The 16,500-nt window shown below is 36.2% G+C and overlaps 1 non-coding gene and 1 pseudogene across 1 annotated transcript; both read left to right on the top strand.

Annotated features, from left to right (window-relative positions):
* The first annotated feature begins 3,639 nt into the window (after positions 1–3,639).
* Positions 3,640–9,119, top strand: LOC141656522 (cellulose synthase-like protein G2; annotated as a pseudogene).
* Positions 9,120–9,613: 494 nt separating this feature from the next.
* Positions 9,614–9,775, top strand: LOC141658086 (U1 spliceosomal RNA). Its single transcript, XR_012548994.1, has one exon. It is a non-coding gene; the product is annotated as a U1 spliceosomal RNA (small nuclear RNA).
* Positions 9,776–16,500: the final 6,725 nt, after the last annotated feature.

Genomic DNA, 16,500 nt, shown 5'->3' with positions numbered 1-16,500 from the left:
CGATTTTAATATCGTAAATCAAAGAAGAGATTTCTCAAGGTACCTTCTAAGTTCCACGGATAGATTTAATAGCACAAAGCCAGGTTATCTCCCTTAGTAACTATAAACTTTAAGAACCTAAAGTTTTAACCGCGGTTATACTTTCTCTAAGAGCAAAAGTCTCGACTAAAAAGACACTAACTCATTTGCAAGATTTAGCACCTAATAACGATACTTTACCGTTATGATCTCTAATATTGTAGCCTAGAGCTACGCCATTATTATCTCATATTTTGAACCATCAAATTGATTTGAATAAAATGATTTGGTGGTTTCTTCCAAACAATGTTATTAATTCTGCAATTATTATGACCACAAATACATTTTCATGCTTTAGATTTATGTCCTTATTATCCAAATCTTTATGCTTAAGGACAAACCAAGAGAAAAGTGGACTCGAAATGACTAGTGTAACTTTATTTACATCCACTGAAATGTTATAAAACTAAATTTATTTCTGCTAAATCACAAATTTAACCGGATGAATGAGGTATTTAAAAAAGACTTTATAGAGTCCTTAAAAGCATTTAATTTTTCAACAAAACTTGAGAACATTATCATTTATGTAAGTATGTGACAATGATAGAATGTAACAAGATCAATCACTCCGACCAATAAAGATCATTTGTCCTATTGTTGAGCCATTGTCGGGAGATGGTCTTCACCCCATGTTCGCTCCTTGTGGCTCCCGTCACAAGGTGGATATGCACATTAATGATCTGGGATCGCTCGTTGTGATGAACAGGGCTTTAGGTGGCAAGGCTGCGGTTTACCACTGGCGGTGTAGGTACCTATTGCCATGGGTAACCTACTAACCTGGCAGGTCTGGGCTGCGGTTCAGACAATGTACTTGGAGGTCGGAGATTGTGTTGTAGCAGGACTAAACTGGATTGTTTATTGTTGTTGTTGTTGTTGTAGTTCATGTTGTATTGTGCGGTTGACTGACCCCTTTTGGTTTTCAAAACCTCGGTGATCCACTAGGGGATAGTGAGCAGATGTCTAGAAGGTTTTGTTTGGTTGAGCTTCTCGCGGGATGGATGATGGAAGTATCGTCGAGTTTACTAGCTAGCTTTCGCTGTGATAATAACGTTAAATGATCACTTTGATTTTGTGTTGTATTTCGGTTTTGGATTTTGGTATTTTGGCTTGTAATCGACTAAACATTTATTTACTTTAATTAAATGTTCTTTTATGGTCTATTTGACATAACTTATCAACCGAGATGGTAGCACTTCCATTTGTTAAGGTAGGGCTTGGTAAGACACTTTGGTAGATGGGGGCGTTACAAAATGGTATTGGAGTGGTGAGGTGGCTTATCGGCTAGCTTTGCCACTAGCTCTTGATCGGGTGCATAATGTGTTCCATGTGTCACAACTTCGAAAGTATGTGAGTGATCCATCCCATGTGCTTGAGGTGGAGAATATTGAGCTCGATGAAACGCTTACTTATGTGGAAGTGCAAATAAACCAGATTACATCACAAATGTTTTAGTTTCACTTTGCTTACGAACCGCAAAAAGGATTAGAAATTCCTTCCCCTATTGGATTGTTGGTGGACCTGTGTGCGAAAATGTTTGCACTATCAAGTGTGATGCTACTTGGAGGGCTGATAGAAGTTCTGGCATGGGGTGGTGCTTGTTGGATGGTAATGGGACCTTAAGGAATACTGCTCATGCACGATCGTATGCCTCTTCTGCGCTGCATGCCGAAGGAAATGCTGCTATCATGTCGCTTAAATGGGCTTTGGACAAAGGGTATCTTCATGTTAGACTGGTTACGGATTGTCTTATCTTGGTTATGCAGGTTGCTGGAGCGGAGAAGGTGATTACGTCTATCAACTGCATTATCCAGGATATCAAGTCTATTACATCTCGATTTCACTATTGCTCTCTTAGTTTCTGTCCTAGAAGAGTGAATAGGATAGCTCATAATCTTGCTCAGGAAGCTCTTATGTAAGCTATGCTATTTGTTGCTGTCAAAAAAAAAAAAAAAAAAACAAACAAACTGACTACAGAATGCTATGGGACCCTTGAAATCGCTCCATCGTTCATACCCACATGACAAACACGAATAAATTTGAATTTTTTTTTCTTAAATGTAGTTCAGATCCAAAATATTTACAAAAATAGGACTCATTTCAAATTAATTACAAGAAATGGGTTAACGTCATCAATTTTGATTTTCTTGCAAAATTTAGAATATGTCGTTATGTTAACTAGCGAGTAGTCTTTAGAACATAGCGACATGTTCTAAATTTTGCAAAAAAAAATTAAAACTGATGACCTTGACCCATCCCCCTGCTACTAAGAGAATAAAAATTCTCTTAGTTTTCCTTCCAAAAGGCATCTAACTAAATAAGGTAACAACTAAAAAAAAAATCATTACATTATTATCTTTTCAATTAATACATTCTTATAATTAAATTCTAATCTTTTAATTAAAATTCATATTTGTGACTTTTTCATTAAAATGCATAATTTTTTATGCAATCATTCCCATTTCCATTTTCATATATATTATTTTTCATCAGTTACACTCTAAAATTATGCAAACCTGTTTCTTATGCAGTCTTTAACATAATTATTGTCATCACTTACACCCTAAAATTATGTAAATCTGTTTCTTATATTATCTTTCATCAATTACACTCTAAATATGGTGTATATTTTAAAGGACATAATAAATTTTATGTATTTTTTTAATTAAAAATTAAAAAAAATATTAGTCTAATTCGTAATTCAGCTTTATAAGTGCGCGGTATACTGTTTTTACCTGTTTTTGTTATAAAGTTTATACGCGTTTAAATTACATTTTACATTTTTACATCACTTAATTGTAATTTAATGTCATAAATTAGTTTCATGCAATGATATATCATTATAGAGTTAATTTTTATAGTAAAGTAAAAATGGTTTAAGACAAAAATAAATTAACTTAAAGTGTCTTTTGATGGTTATAAACTTTTATTATCTACCTCTAACAAAGATTATTAATACATTACAACATTAAAGGTACAGTTAATTTATCCAATTAATTTAATGAGAATGTCTCTTTATAAAGCAAAACTAAAAAATACTATACTAGTTTCTTATAATTAGTTTAAACTGAACCCTACTTTTATAATTATTTTGGACTTAGCTTGAACCTCATTTAAGAAAATAATTCAATTAATCTCCTCTGTCGTTTGCTTCTACCTTTGCAACTTGCATTCCATCGGTTTCAGACTTAGTCACAGGAGCCCGGCCGTGAAGACATGTACTCCCTCCGTCTCGGTCATTTATTGTCCTATTACATTTTTTGGTGTCTCAGTCAATTATTGTTCTTTTTATTTTAGGATTTCATTTCATGAGCAATTTAATTTTTCACACCCAATTTGGTCCACTTGTCATCTTATAATTGACTCCTCCCATTTTCTTGATTTTTGTACAAAAATCAAAGAACAACAATTGATCGCGACGGACGAGTATGATGTATAGCAAAATATCAACCACAAACCACAAATGCCAAAAGTGAGTTGCATAAAACACTACTGTCAATCGTGCGAAAAGTGAGTTGCATAAAACACTACTGTCAATCGTGCGAAAAGTGAGTTTCAATCGTGCGAGGGCCTCGAGGCATTACTGTATCATCATATGTTAAATATGGAACCTTGAATTCATCCTTCTTCAATACACACACAAACCTTTCCAAAAATGGCACCAATAACGCAACGTAACACATGCCAAGTTCAAACAACAAGAGCCATACTTAGTCGCATTCACATCCTCTTCCATTCCGCCTTAATCCTCTTCGTTTTCTACTATCGCTTCTCTAAACTTGTCGTTTTACCTCACTTTGGTGGCCTCCCATGGGTCCTAACAACATTGGCTGAGCTCACGCTCGCCTTTGTTTGGGCCTTGACACAGGCCTTCAGGTGGAGGCCTGTGGTCAGGACCATTGATGGGCTGGAAGATATTCCGGCCCATCAACTTCCTGGGTTGGACGTGTTTATATGCACGGCCGACCCCAAGAAGGAACCTGTAGTCGAGGTTATGAATTCGGTTATATCAGCATTGGCGTTGGATTATCCGTATGATAAGTTAGCGGTTTATTTGTCGGATGATGGCGGGTCTCCGTTAACTAGGGAGGTTATTAAGGAGGCGGCCGAGTTTGCTAAGATTTGGCTTCCGTTTTGTGAGAAGTATAAGGTTAAAACAAGGTGTCCTGACGCTTTTTTCTCGTCTTTTTGTGATGGTGAAAGAGTTGGTCGGAATGACGAGTTTAAGGATGATGAGTTAGTTATCAAGGTAATTTTCTTTTTTATAAATAGTATACTCTGTTATCGAAGGTTTTAAATACCGCAAAGCGTACCGTACGGTGGTGAGTGAACAATTTTATCTAACTAGCAACAAGTGGGAAATATTTCATTCTCATTCATGGATTTCATTGGTAAGTTGTCAAACAATCGGGTTAGGTGGAAAATTCCTCAAGGTATCGCACACCTCCCTCTCGGATTCGTGGCCAATACAAGTAATCCCGATCACCTCTCTCCCGAATTCGTAATCGGTATCTTAGAACATAACTCAAACCCCCCCCCCCCCCCCCTCATGATATCCTAGCGATGTCTAAGTCTTTAGGTCTGTATCTAACTGATAAAGTTTAGAGAATTATGAGAAAAGTTTAATTTTATTAAGAATAACACAAAATAAACGAAGGTACAATGGATGAGTTATATATATACAAACTAATAGAAGAAATAACGCTAAACCCTAGGATTACAAGTAGCCGAATGATACATGATATCTACATGATAATATAAGATAATCCTGATCTAGAGAATCTTAACAAACTAATAGAAGAAAGCACCTAAACTAGGTTTCCACTCGCGTGTTCAACCTAAATCGGTAAGACTAGCCAAGCGTAATAACGATGCTCCCGGCCTAACCTAACCGGTTCCCACCGATCGACAAGGATCAAGGAGGAAAGTCAAGTCACAGGAACATTAGCAATACAATTTTCCTTAACCAATTATTCAATAACCTATCAAAATCGAGACTTAGGCCTTGTTTGGATAGAAGGATTCAGAAGGAAAGGGAGACAAGGGATTAGAGGGAGGCAATTTTCATTGTTTGGATAACAAAATATGGATGAAGGGACTTGGATGGGAGAGAAAATGGATCCCTCTATTTCTCTTTGGCCTCAAAGACAAAATGTTTCTCCTCAACATATGAAAGACTTGGAGGGAAAACTCTCATCCACCATTCCACCTCCCTTTCCCTTCCTCTCCTTTCCCCTCTAATTTTGGTATCCAAACAAGGCTTTACAGTGTGCTTGGATGAAGGGATTTGGAGGGGAAGGAAAGGGAGGGAGAGTTGTAACACTTGTAAGGGATTTAAAATTCCTTATTTGGATAGGGAATAAGGGTGGAGGAAAATGGAAGAGGAAGGATTTGGAGGGAACCATTTTACCTTCAAGACAAATCAAAATCTCTACAGAAAAATTGTATCCAAACACTCACACCCCATTTCCCCCATCCCTTTCCTCCCCCCCTCCCCATCCATTTCCCTCCACTTTTTCCCTATGCGTACATACACAAGTGATGTGTACTTAACCCGTTTTAAGTTTAAAACATTGTATTAAGGGAGACTTACTATTATTAAGTTAAGTAGCCTAAGTTGAGTACTCGTAGGTTTTAGCCACCAATTGGAATTTTAATCATTGATTAGTTAAGAACTGGGACGTATTCAGGCCATAGCTATATGGGCTCGAGCCCAACCTATTTTTTTAAGAAAAAAAGTTATAGTTAGTTAGTTACCATAACGTGTAAATATTGATCATTTACTACAAGAAAAACAACCATTTGCCACAGAGGCAAATTCCGTCACAACCAAGACTTAAATCGGCTTTAATTGAATAGACTTATAAAGCTTGAATGAAATTAAGTTTAAAAGAATATGGCTTAATTGATTGCAATTCAAGAAAATAAAAAAGTAGCTGAAGTGCTGAAATAAGGTATATCTCGCAAGTCTTAGTAACTTTTTATTATCTCTCAAGTAATCTCAGTCAGTAATCTTGCATAAAAATACTCTAATAATTGAATTTTGTATAATAATGACATTGTTTTGCAGTTAAAATTTGAAGCTTATAAGAAAAGTGTGGAAAAAGCAAGTGACGATGACACCAAATGTATCGTCGTCAATGATCGTGCCCCTTGCGTTGAGGTAAAACTATAAGAATCTTTCCCTCTTTATTCTCTTAGACCGTTCTGTTGGTTAGCCACTTAAGAGACGATCTCATATATAAGAATTATTATGAGATCAACAAACTCATGAACAATTTGTCTTTCTTCTTTTAACATTTCCCTATAGTAGTGTCAAAGATTCACTATCTTTGGTGTCGAATATGTGATATAATAAAGCAAAATGACTCATTAACACGGTTTTAGCTCTTGTAAAGTAGCGGTCATTCTTTGAAATTTTCTCTACAGTTCTCATCATGGGTATTTTTGAAAGACCCTCTCATTGTGGGGAAAGGTTGTGTCTTGTGTATATTGACTTCCCCCTTACCTCGCTGTTTACGAGAACTATGACAGTAGGTAGACTATAATACCACCAAAACTGATTGCATAGTTTTTGAACTTTATATAGAGTATTTGAGCTTAGTGTAAAGTTTATGGGTTTTATTATAAAGTTAAAGATCTCCTCTACATAAACATTAAGCTCAAAAAGTTATAATGAAACTCGGAAACCATATATATAACCGTGAAGAATCACATGATGGTCTCCCACATTGAGAAAAGAGAGAACTATAATTTACTTTATAAAACAAGGAGCTACCTTACGCATTGCCAAATTGTTTTGGAATGGAATTTTATGTTATATAATCCATTTTTCCCGGACTATTTGTTTTTTTTTTTTTTTTGAGAATTTATGCCCTCCCTAAACAGCTAAACTGATGTTTAATTCTTGGCATCAGATTATTCATGACAGCAAACAGAATGAAGAAAGTGAAGTGAAAATGCCGCTTCTTGTTTACGTAGCTAGGGAAAAAAGACCAGGTCTTCCTCATCACGCCAAGGCCGGAGCCGTTAACACGCTTGTAAACATCCAATTTACCAACAAAATCAATGCTCTGCTGTTTTTATTCTAACTGTCAGTTGCTGATAATTTGCCTATGATTTTTCAGCTTCGAGTGTCTGGTTTACTGAGCAATAGCCCTTTCTTTCTGGTGTTGGATTGTGATATGTACTGCAATGATCCTACCTCTGCGCGTCAAGCTATGTGCTTCCATCTCGACCCTAAATTGGCTCCTACGCTAGCATTCGTGGCAAAGACTTCAAATTTTTTACAACACTAGCAAAAATGACATTTACGATGGCCAAGCTAGATCAGCATTCAAGGTAAACAAACTTTAACATGATAGAATTTGCTAAATTTCGATGTGGTTTTTTACTTCTCGACATACCTTATCATTGCTAAGTTCCGCTGTAATGTAGACAAAATATCAAGGCATGGATGGTCTTAAAGGGCCCGTTATGAGTGGCACCGGGTATTTCTTGAAGAGGAAAGCATTGTACGGAAAACCTCATAAGGAAGGTGAAAGAAAATTCTTCTGTATTAAGTTGGGAGGAATGCAATAGATAAACATGTAGCTTATGTGATGAAGTTTGTTGGTTTTCAGATGAACTACTGAGGGATCAGCCTAAGAAGGCCTTTGGATCATCAACCACATTCATCGCGTCCCTAAGTGAAAGTACCTGCTTTGCCTTGAAAGGATTGAGTAGAGAGGAGTTGTTGCAGGAGGCTCGAGATTTGGCTACCTGCGCATATGAATCAAACACATTATGGGGTAGTGATGTAAGTATTCCTATACAGTTACGTAATACCATGTCCGTCGTCGACTTTTTCATAAAATGATTCGAGTTGAGAGACAATACATCTACAATTAACAAAGTTGGATATTCATATGATCGTCTTCCTCGAGAGCACATACATGGGGTATTTGTTACACCGCAAAGGATGGATTTCAAGATATCTCTACCCAAAAAGCCGTGTTTCTTGGGGTGTGCAACAATCGACATGAATGACGCCTTGCTTGAGATAATGAAATGGACATCCGGGTTGATCGGAGTTGGCATATCAAAGTTCACCCATCGACATATGCCATGTCCCGGATCTCCTTTATGCAGAGTATTTGCTACGCTTATTTCGTGTTTTCAGGCCTATTTGCAGTTTTCTTCCTGATATATGGCCTTGTCATTCCATATTCCCTCTTGTTGGGCATTCCTCTATTTCCCAAGGTAACCATCTAAGTTGAGACCGCCAAAGATGAGAAATTGCGGTAATCATCAATCTTATGATGTCAATATCTTTGTTCTAATTTTCGGTATTTGAAATATCAGGTAGGGGATCCATGGCTATTGGCATTCGCGGGAGTATTTATATCCGCTCTCCTACAACACTTGTACGAGGTCTTGTCAAGCGGGGAAACAGTGAAAACATGGTGGAATGAACAAAGAATCTGGATCATAAAATCTATTAGTGCTTGCCTGTTTGGTCTCCTAGACGCGATGCTTAACAAGATTGGCGTACTGAAAGCTAGTTTCAGATTAACAAACAAGGCTGTCGACAAAGATAAACTTGACAGATACGAGAAGGGTAGGTTTGATTTTGGAGGAGCAAGAATGTTCATGATCCCTCTCATGATTTTGGTGGTACTGAACTTGGTATCATTGTTAGGCGGCCTAAGAAGGGTGAACATTCATAAAAACTTTGAAGAAATGTTCGCTCAACTTTGTCTTTCATTCTACGTTCTGGCTCTTAGCTACCCGATCATGGAGGAAATTCTAAGCAAAGCAAGAAAAGCTCGCTCTTAAGTTAAGCATTGAAGAAAACGGTCTCCTCTTGGGATAATTTCGCTACATTTTGGAAACAGGTACTGCCACAGAGCCGAAGATAACCTGCATTTCTGGAGGAATTTTTTCTCTAGCTTTTTTTTTTTTTTTTTTTTGTTGTTGTTGTTGTTGTCATATTATAAATCGAAACTAATGAAAAAATTCCCGTAATGTTGTTTTACACGACAAGTTGCGACATTTACTTTCTCTTTGCTGATGTTCATGCATAATTTGGTTAGATCATGAGTCGAATAGAAACAGCTTTAAAGATCGAGCATGTCAGTCATTTCTCACAAAGCAATCCATGAATTCATTTGAAAGAATACAATCATTCACTATTGTTATTCATGACTACCCAACTCGTACCATGTTACTCCGTATAACTTATAACCCAAGTACTTGTTACTCTTTCATAACCTAAATAACAACCTCATCACCTATCGATATTCCTCGTATAACTAACCATGATTAGTCGAAGTCAATATTAAGTTATTAACGTAAAAGTAAACGATGAAACTCTATATCAATCAATCATACAGAGCATGAGCACAAGAAAAATTGGAAAGGAGAAACCTTGCGCTTGTACTGATGGGCAGAAGAAGATGCAAGAGTTTATGTGGGTTACTTTTGTCCCACATCGAAACAATAGAGAAAAGTCAAGGAAGCTAATGGTATATAACAAGACATGGGTACAATGGGATACTCACTTACCTGGACGGGGTCAATGAGCGATCAAGAAGGCTCATGGCCTAGAGTGGGGGCCATCATTGCACTTTGATTGGCGCCTCATTTTAAGATCTTCACTATGTGAGGAGTCTACGTCATAATTTGTTGCTGTGGGGGCCTGCGTTCGCGCGGCCCCTGCCTAGAATACTTCAATTTTCGATTTCCTATCGTTCATTTGTGATGATGAGTTTTTAAAAGAATAATTTATGCTTAATTCACTTTTTCTCACTTCCACTAAAAAATGAAATTACAAATAATAAGTCATCTTCTCAACTCCCTTTTCTAATTTTCTATCCAAAGAACTCTCATATAAAACTTGTTTTTCAACAAGGATCAATTAATCTTTACATCTTTATAAAATCAATTTTTCTAAACTTACCCCCTTATAAAAAAAAAATATATTTTACCTCCTTATGAAACATTTATATCAAAACTTTCACCCTTAGTCTAATTAACTTACCCCCTTATAAAACATTTATATCAAAACTTTCCCTCTTAGTCTAATTTCGATGTAAAATATGCTGAATTTACGATATTACCCCCTTTATTAACCCATATTCATACTCTTAATTCTCTATCATCTTTTGTCGACTTCCTTCTCTTTCGCTACACCCACTCTCAACCATTCATTTTTCCTCTAATTATTATTATTAAAGAAAAAGCTTTATCTAATAAGTGAGTTTTCATATTCTTTGCACTTTTTCTAATTAGATATAGTGGATTTCTTACTTTCTCGTGTTCTTGGAGTAACAAGTTAACAACACTAACCATGTCAATAATTATGGTGATTTTTGTTTATGTTAATTGGTTGTTATTGTAGAAATGGATCATAGGCCATTTGTTGCAAATATACGTCTACATTATGGATCATTGTATACAAAAAAAAGGGAAAACTGAGTACGATGGGGAGCTTTACATATGGGTGGGATAGAAGAAAGAACAGAAGGGCAGGGGTATTTTCGTCACAAAATATGTATTTTGGATGAAAATTTAAAAATTTGACGAAATATTGCAATTTTTTTCACTGGAATCAGACTAGAAGGCAAGTTTTGATCAGAAGTGTTTTATAAGGGTGAAATATTAAAAAAAGTTACAAGGGTGTAAGTTTAGAAAAGTTGATTTTATAAGGATATAAAGATAATTGATCTTTCAACAAATCAATGCTTTTTCACCGGGACTATGTTTATAATTTGATCAACTTACCCTTTTTATAACGTAATCCCTACATCGCTGAATCAAGTATTAATTCATCGTTTTGTCTTATTTTAAAGAACAACATCCAAACTACCCATTTGACTTTTCACAGTCTACGAGACGACACTTTGGCCACATTTTTTCTTCATTTATATACTCCCTCCATTTTTTTATATATGACGTTTTGCATTTACGAGGTAAGCCTTTGACTTTAATATTTACAAAAATATATTTGTTCAAAAAATATAAAATGGCACCATTAAATTCCTTACGAAACACTCTTTCATATGAGTATACATATCATAATATTTAGTCGTATATTTTAAGAGATATTGAAGAGAGAAGGGAGTGTCTCGAAATGTGAGAAAGTCATATATAAAAAAACAGAGGGAGTACTATATTTTTGTGTCGAAATTATAATTTTCCGAAACCTCTTTCTAAAACAAACGTAAATATGTCGGTTCTACGTATAAATTTTAAAAATTTGATTAAATATAATGGATGTCAAAATTTAACAAGCTTTACTTTAAAAAGTGAGTGTGTATTTGGATTGGATTGGAGGGAGTATAAGTGAAAAATGTTGGAAAAAACAATTTTTTTGGCCGGAGAATTCAAAATAAGTCTCATTCCGGTGAAGAGGCATTGATTTGTATAAAAAAACATGTTTTAAAAGAGAGTTATTTGAATAAAAATTATAATAGAGGTTTATTTCAAAAAAGTCGATTATATAAGGGAGTTATACACCCAAATTATTATCTCATGTCATAATTTACACCCAATCTCATTTTCAGCGAAAAAATTATGAAGTGGCAATTTTACCTCAGGTCAATTAGTCTGAGTTTTGTGTATCCTTTTGAGTTACTTCTCCTATTTCATCTCCTTAACCTAATTTTCCCTCAATATTCCCCCAAATATCCGTGTACAGATGTGTACTTGGTGGTTGACTATTACTCAAAGACAACATTATTTCAAGCTAAAGTGCTTCCGCAAGCATTCCTTCTGCCTCTCATTCCAGGCATTTTCATTAGCTACAAAGCACATTATGAAGTCTATTTATGTTGGGTTTAAGTTTCAAAGCTATTCATTTAGCAATTCGTTCCAGGTTTCTTCTTTGAAGAAATTTATGCCGGGCTATTCATTTAGCTATTAGTAACCAACTTGATCAACATTTGATTTTGATTTTAAGGGTACTAACGAGATATTTGGTAAAATATAGAAACGTAAGAAAGATTATTCCTACTACCAAATTTAAGGGTTTATAATTGTTGGGCATTAAATTAAGTTAAGTTTGGTGAACCTAATTAAATTAACTTAAATTTTTTTTTTTTGGTCTCACGAAGCGCGCACATAGTCGCATTACAATAAAGGGGATGGGGGGATTCGAACCTGAGACCTATTGTCCACAATACCTCCGTCTTAACCACTAGACTAAGACATTTTCGGTAAATTAACTTAATTATGGCGAACATCTAACCTACATATGTTTAATAAGAAAAGGAAGGGCAAAATCGTCATAAAATCAATGTTTTAACACAACAAATTTCAATTATGACGAAAATATGGTCTGAAATTGATTTTGGGTGCAAATTATAACCTGAGCTAATAGTTTGGGTGTAAAAAAAAATTGACGTGAGAGTAAGTGAAAAAAATTCAGTAAGTAGATCATATATCCGATGTATTACCACCAAATGTGTAGTTTTTGAGCATTATAATGAAGTTTTTGAGTTTTGTTTTAAAAATTACGAGTTTTATTATAAAGTTTTTGAGTTCATCCACTTAAACATTAATCACAAAAAATTACAATAAAACTCAAAAACATTACATTTAAGCTTAGTTAAATTTGAGTTTTGACGGAAAAAAAAATAAAATCTACTTGTAAACTTTAATAAGCTCAGAGAAAATATACATATGCTCAAAAACAAATAAAGTTTGAGATAATAAGCTCAGAAAAAATACACAAAATGCTCAAAAAAAATTAAAATCTGAGGTACTATATCTGATGTATGTTCCTTTTTCTCAAAAAAATTGGATTAAGCGTAGATATAATTGATAATTTACTCTTTTTAAAAGAAAACGTTCTTTCAACTAAATTGAAAACTTTCTCGTATTTCTCTAAACACCAATCATAAGTATGAGGTAGTATTAAGGCTAAGGCGGTTTACACAAATATAGTAATAGTGATACGGATTTAAACACTAATCTATAGGCGGTTTTACACTGATATAAAGTAGTATTAATAACTAAGAGTTACTAAAATATCCCGTTTTACGATATGATTTGCTTGGACAAAAAAACTCGGATACCAGAACTATCAAAACTCTCCCGACCCGAAACCCGAACTCAAAACCCGAATCCCGAACCCGAATTGACTCGACCCATTATAACTTGTTTATTGTTGCAAACGGATATTATCCATGAATCACTCGATAATAGTTAACCCGAAATACCCCGACCCGAATCCCACAAACCCGAAATTGACTTGACCCGAACTGGCCCAATCCGGTTTACCCGTTTGCCATGTCTATTGATGTTTAATTTCTTTTACTTTACAAGTGCACAAGGAATCATTGTGTATGCAAGGGTCGAACCCAAGAGACGGAAATTTGGCACTAGGATCAATTACTCAACTACTAGTTTAGTTCTACTAAAAAGGGGAGGATGAATGATTAGATTAACTAAAGAGAGATGCTAAAAACAAAGATTAAACAATTAAAATGGATGATTAATGGGGAAGGCTAGGATGTCGGGTTCACCCACTTGGGTACATGAGTGAGGGAAGACAAGCAAGGGATGGCAAATTCAAGAGTAAAGACAAGGACGAGACTCTATCTCTCGAAAAGAGACTAATTCTATAATCAAACCAACTAAATTCTCACCTAATCAATTTAATCACAATCTTATCATGCTAATCATACTCACAAATCAAGCTCTCACTTAACAAGTAAGAATATATAGTGGAATACTCAAACTCTCATTCAAGCATTATCACAAACTGTAATACCCCGTATTTTTATATAATAAATTAAACGGATATTATTGAATTAAACGGATATTATTATATATTAATTATTATACATTTTATATTATCAATTAAGTCGGATAAATTGTCGAGTCGATAATTATGGTAAGTTATTTTAATTAACTCGCGTTGTATCGATATAAGTTAATTGTGACGGGTTTATAAGAATTCGAAAGGTGAGCTAGACAATTAAACATTGACCCATTTGAGCTGGCCCAATACACGTCCAACCCATTTAACCCTAAACCCTAATAAGCACCCTAAACCTAATAGTAACCTACCCTAATCAGCCTCCCTCAACCCGCCTCCCTCATTCACGCCTCCCTCCTTTCCTCAACTGAGATCTCAGCCTTTCACGCATAGAGAGAGAGGGAGAGTAGCCATAGTTGTTGACGGCATAGCAAGGAGCAGCTAGGGGTGTTTGGCGACGTTCTTAGGCGGTTCTGGTGGCGGTAATGGTGGCAGAAAAGGTAAGAACTCAACCCCACCTCCTCTGTTTTCACTTTTCTGTCAGGTTTTGGGTGTTGTTTCGAGGCTTAAGGAGGTGTTGATGGTGGCTGTTAGTAAGGTGAGGGAGTAGTGTGGTAAGGGTCGTGTGTAGTGGTGGTTTCTGAGGTGGTTATAGGTGGTGTTGGTGGTCGTGAAAGGCGGCAGCGATAGGGGAGCAGAACACGGGTTTAAGCGAGGGATTCTCGGGCGGTTTATGTGGTTAGGTTGGGGGTGGCACCACCGTGGACTCGGGGAGGTCGAAACAGGTGGTGCCATGTCGTCTGGTTCGTGGGTTGGCGGTGAGTAGGCGGTGGTGGTTTGGCGGTGTTAAGTGACGATCACGGTGGTTGTAGGTGGGGAAACAGTGGGCGTTTGGTGAGGTTCGGCGGTGAACCAGGCCAAATGACGGCCCCGGTTCAACTCGCCGTGGGAGTCGACCAAAAGGGGTGGGTTGTTGGTGGTCAATCAATGTGGGTACCACGGCTGGTGGTTGTCGGGTGGCTCACGGTGGTGTTTGAAGGGTGTGGGTGAGAGTGAAGTACGGGTTGTTGAGTCGGGTTGTTGTTGAGTGTTTGATACGGTTTTAATTAGTTTATCGATTTGATTTAATTCCGAGTTATCTAAAATAAAATAATAATTAATAATAGTAAAATAATTAAAGACGGGTTTGAGTCGGGATGTTTGAATTGTTTAAAGTTGATTCGAGTATTTCTTAAATCGCATAATTTGTTTAATCTTTTATTTATCATATTAGATTATTAATTTAATTCCCGAGTCTTTTAAATAAATTATTCCCGAAACATTAAATAATTTATTTAATTTAATCCCCGAGTCGTTTAAATAATTAGAGATGGACTTTGAGTCGGGACTGGTTAAAGTAGAAAGTTACTATATCGGGAAAGTTCTATTTTGGGAGATTTCTATATTTAGTAGTTAGTAATTATAAATATCATAATTGTTTTAGGTGACGGATTCGTGAAGGATCGATAATCAAATGCATTGCTTTATTTCTGGACTGCTTAACTGCTTAATTGGAATTGCTGGCACTTTGAGGTAGGGAGATACACTTGTCCTATTATCGTCATAGTTGAATTGTGTTGACTTGATTCCCTGGTTGTTGATTTACGTTATCATTTATATTCGGAAAGGTGATTGACTGATTTGATCGTATTGAGTATGATATCACAACATCGGGTAAATCTGCGCATGACTTTATGATTTATCAGTTCAGTGATTTATATACATATTGCATTGCATTAATTATTGTTGAGCATTTCATATGCATTGGAGTTGGAGGATGATGTGGTAGTGACGATGTTGAGATACGATGTGATGCTTGATAAGGCCCAGCGGGTTCTGCAGACTTGCCCTGTGTCCTCACTGTTGAGCGCGATCGGCTTGGTCGATATATAGTCTACGGATCGGTATGGTCAAGGCGTTCCGGGTATGAGATGTGTGTGATGAGTTGAGATGGAGATGGAGGTGACGGAGTATCATGCATATCATATTTTATTGTTTTATTGTTTTCCTACTCAACCTCGTGGTTGACCTTTGTGTATTCGTGAACACCGTGATGAACCGTTTTATGGGGAGCGACTTGACAGTTTAAGAGATAGGACGGGGAGAGTTTGGATGGGCGTGAGACACTCGGATCGATTTACGACTTAGTAACTAGATCATCATCTAGAAGACTTCACTTTTATTTATGTCAGTTCTTGTAATTTAATTTGAAAAGAGAATTTGTAATAATTAAGTTAAAATATTATATAAATTGCCTTGGAGTTTAATTTGTTATTCACTACCTCGGGAAACCGAGATGGTAACGATCCGTTTTATTCGGAATGTCTTGACGAGGACTTCTTTTATAAACCGGGGTGTTACAAAGTGGTATCGAGCGAACGATCCTCGTGCCTAAACCAATGAGCCCAATGAACATAGGAAGAGTCTAAATAAAATGAACACCGGGATAGAACTGTTAGGAGCACACCGAGGTAAGGTTTGAGTTAGGGGCCCCTCACACCGAACCGTGGTCCTCTCTCGTTGAACCGAAACCATGAGTGTATACGAGAGAAAAGGGTAGAATAGTTGCTTGAGGATGAACAGAAATTCAAATATCGTTGCCTAAGTATTAACTGATTGATGCATTGATTATTGCTTAATTG

This window comes from Silene latifolia, chromosome 5 (assembly GCF_048544455.1).
Source record: "Silene latifolia isolate original U9 population chromosome 5, ASM4854445v1, whole genome shotgun sequence".
NCBI lineage: Eukaryota > Viridiplantae > Streptophyta > Magnoliopsida > Caryophyllales > Caryophyllaceae > Silene > Silene latifolia.
Note: the sequence above shows the minus strand (reverse complement) of the source record. Positions and strands in the feature narration are given on the sequence as shown.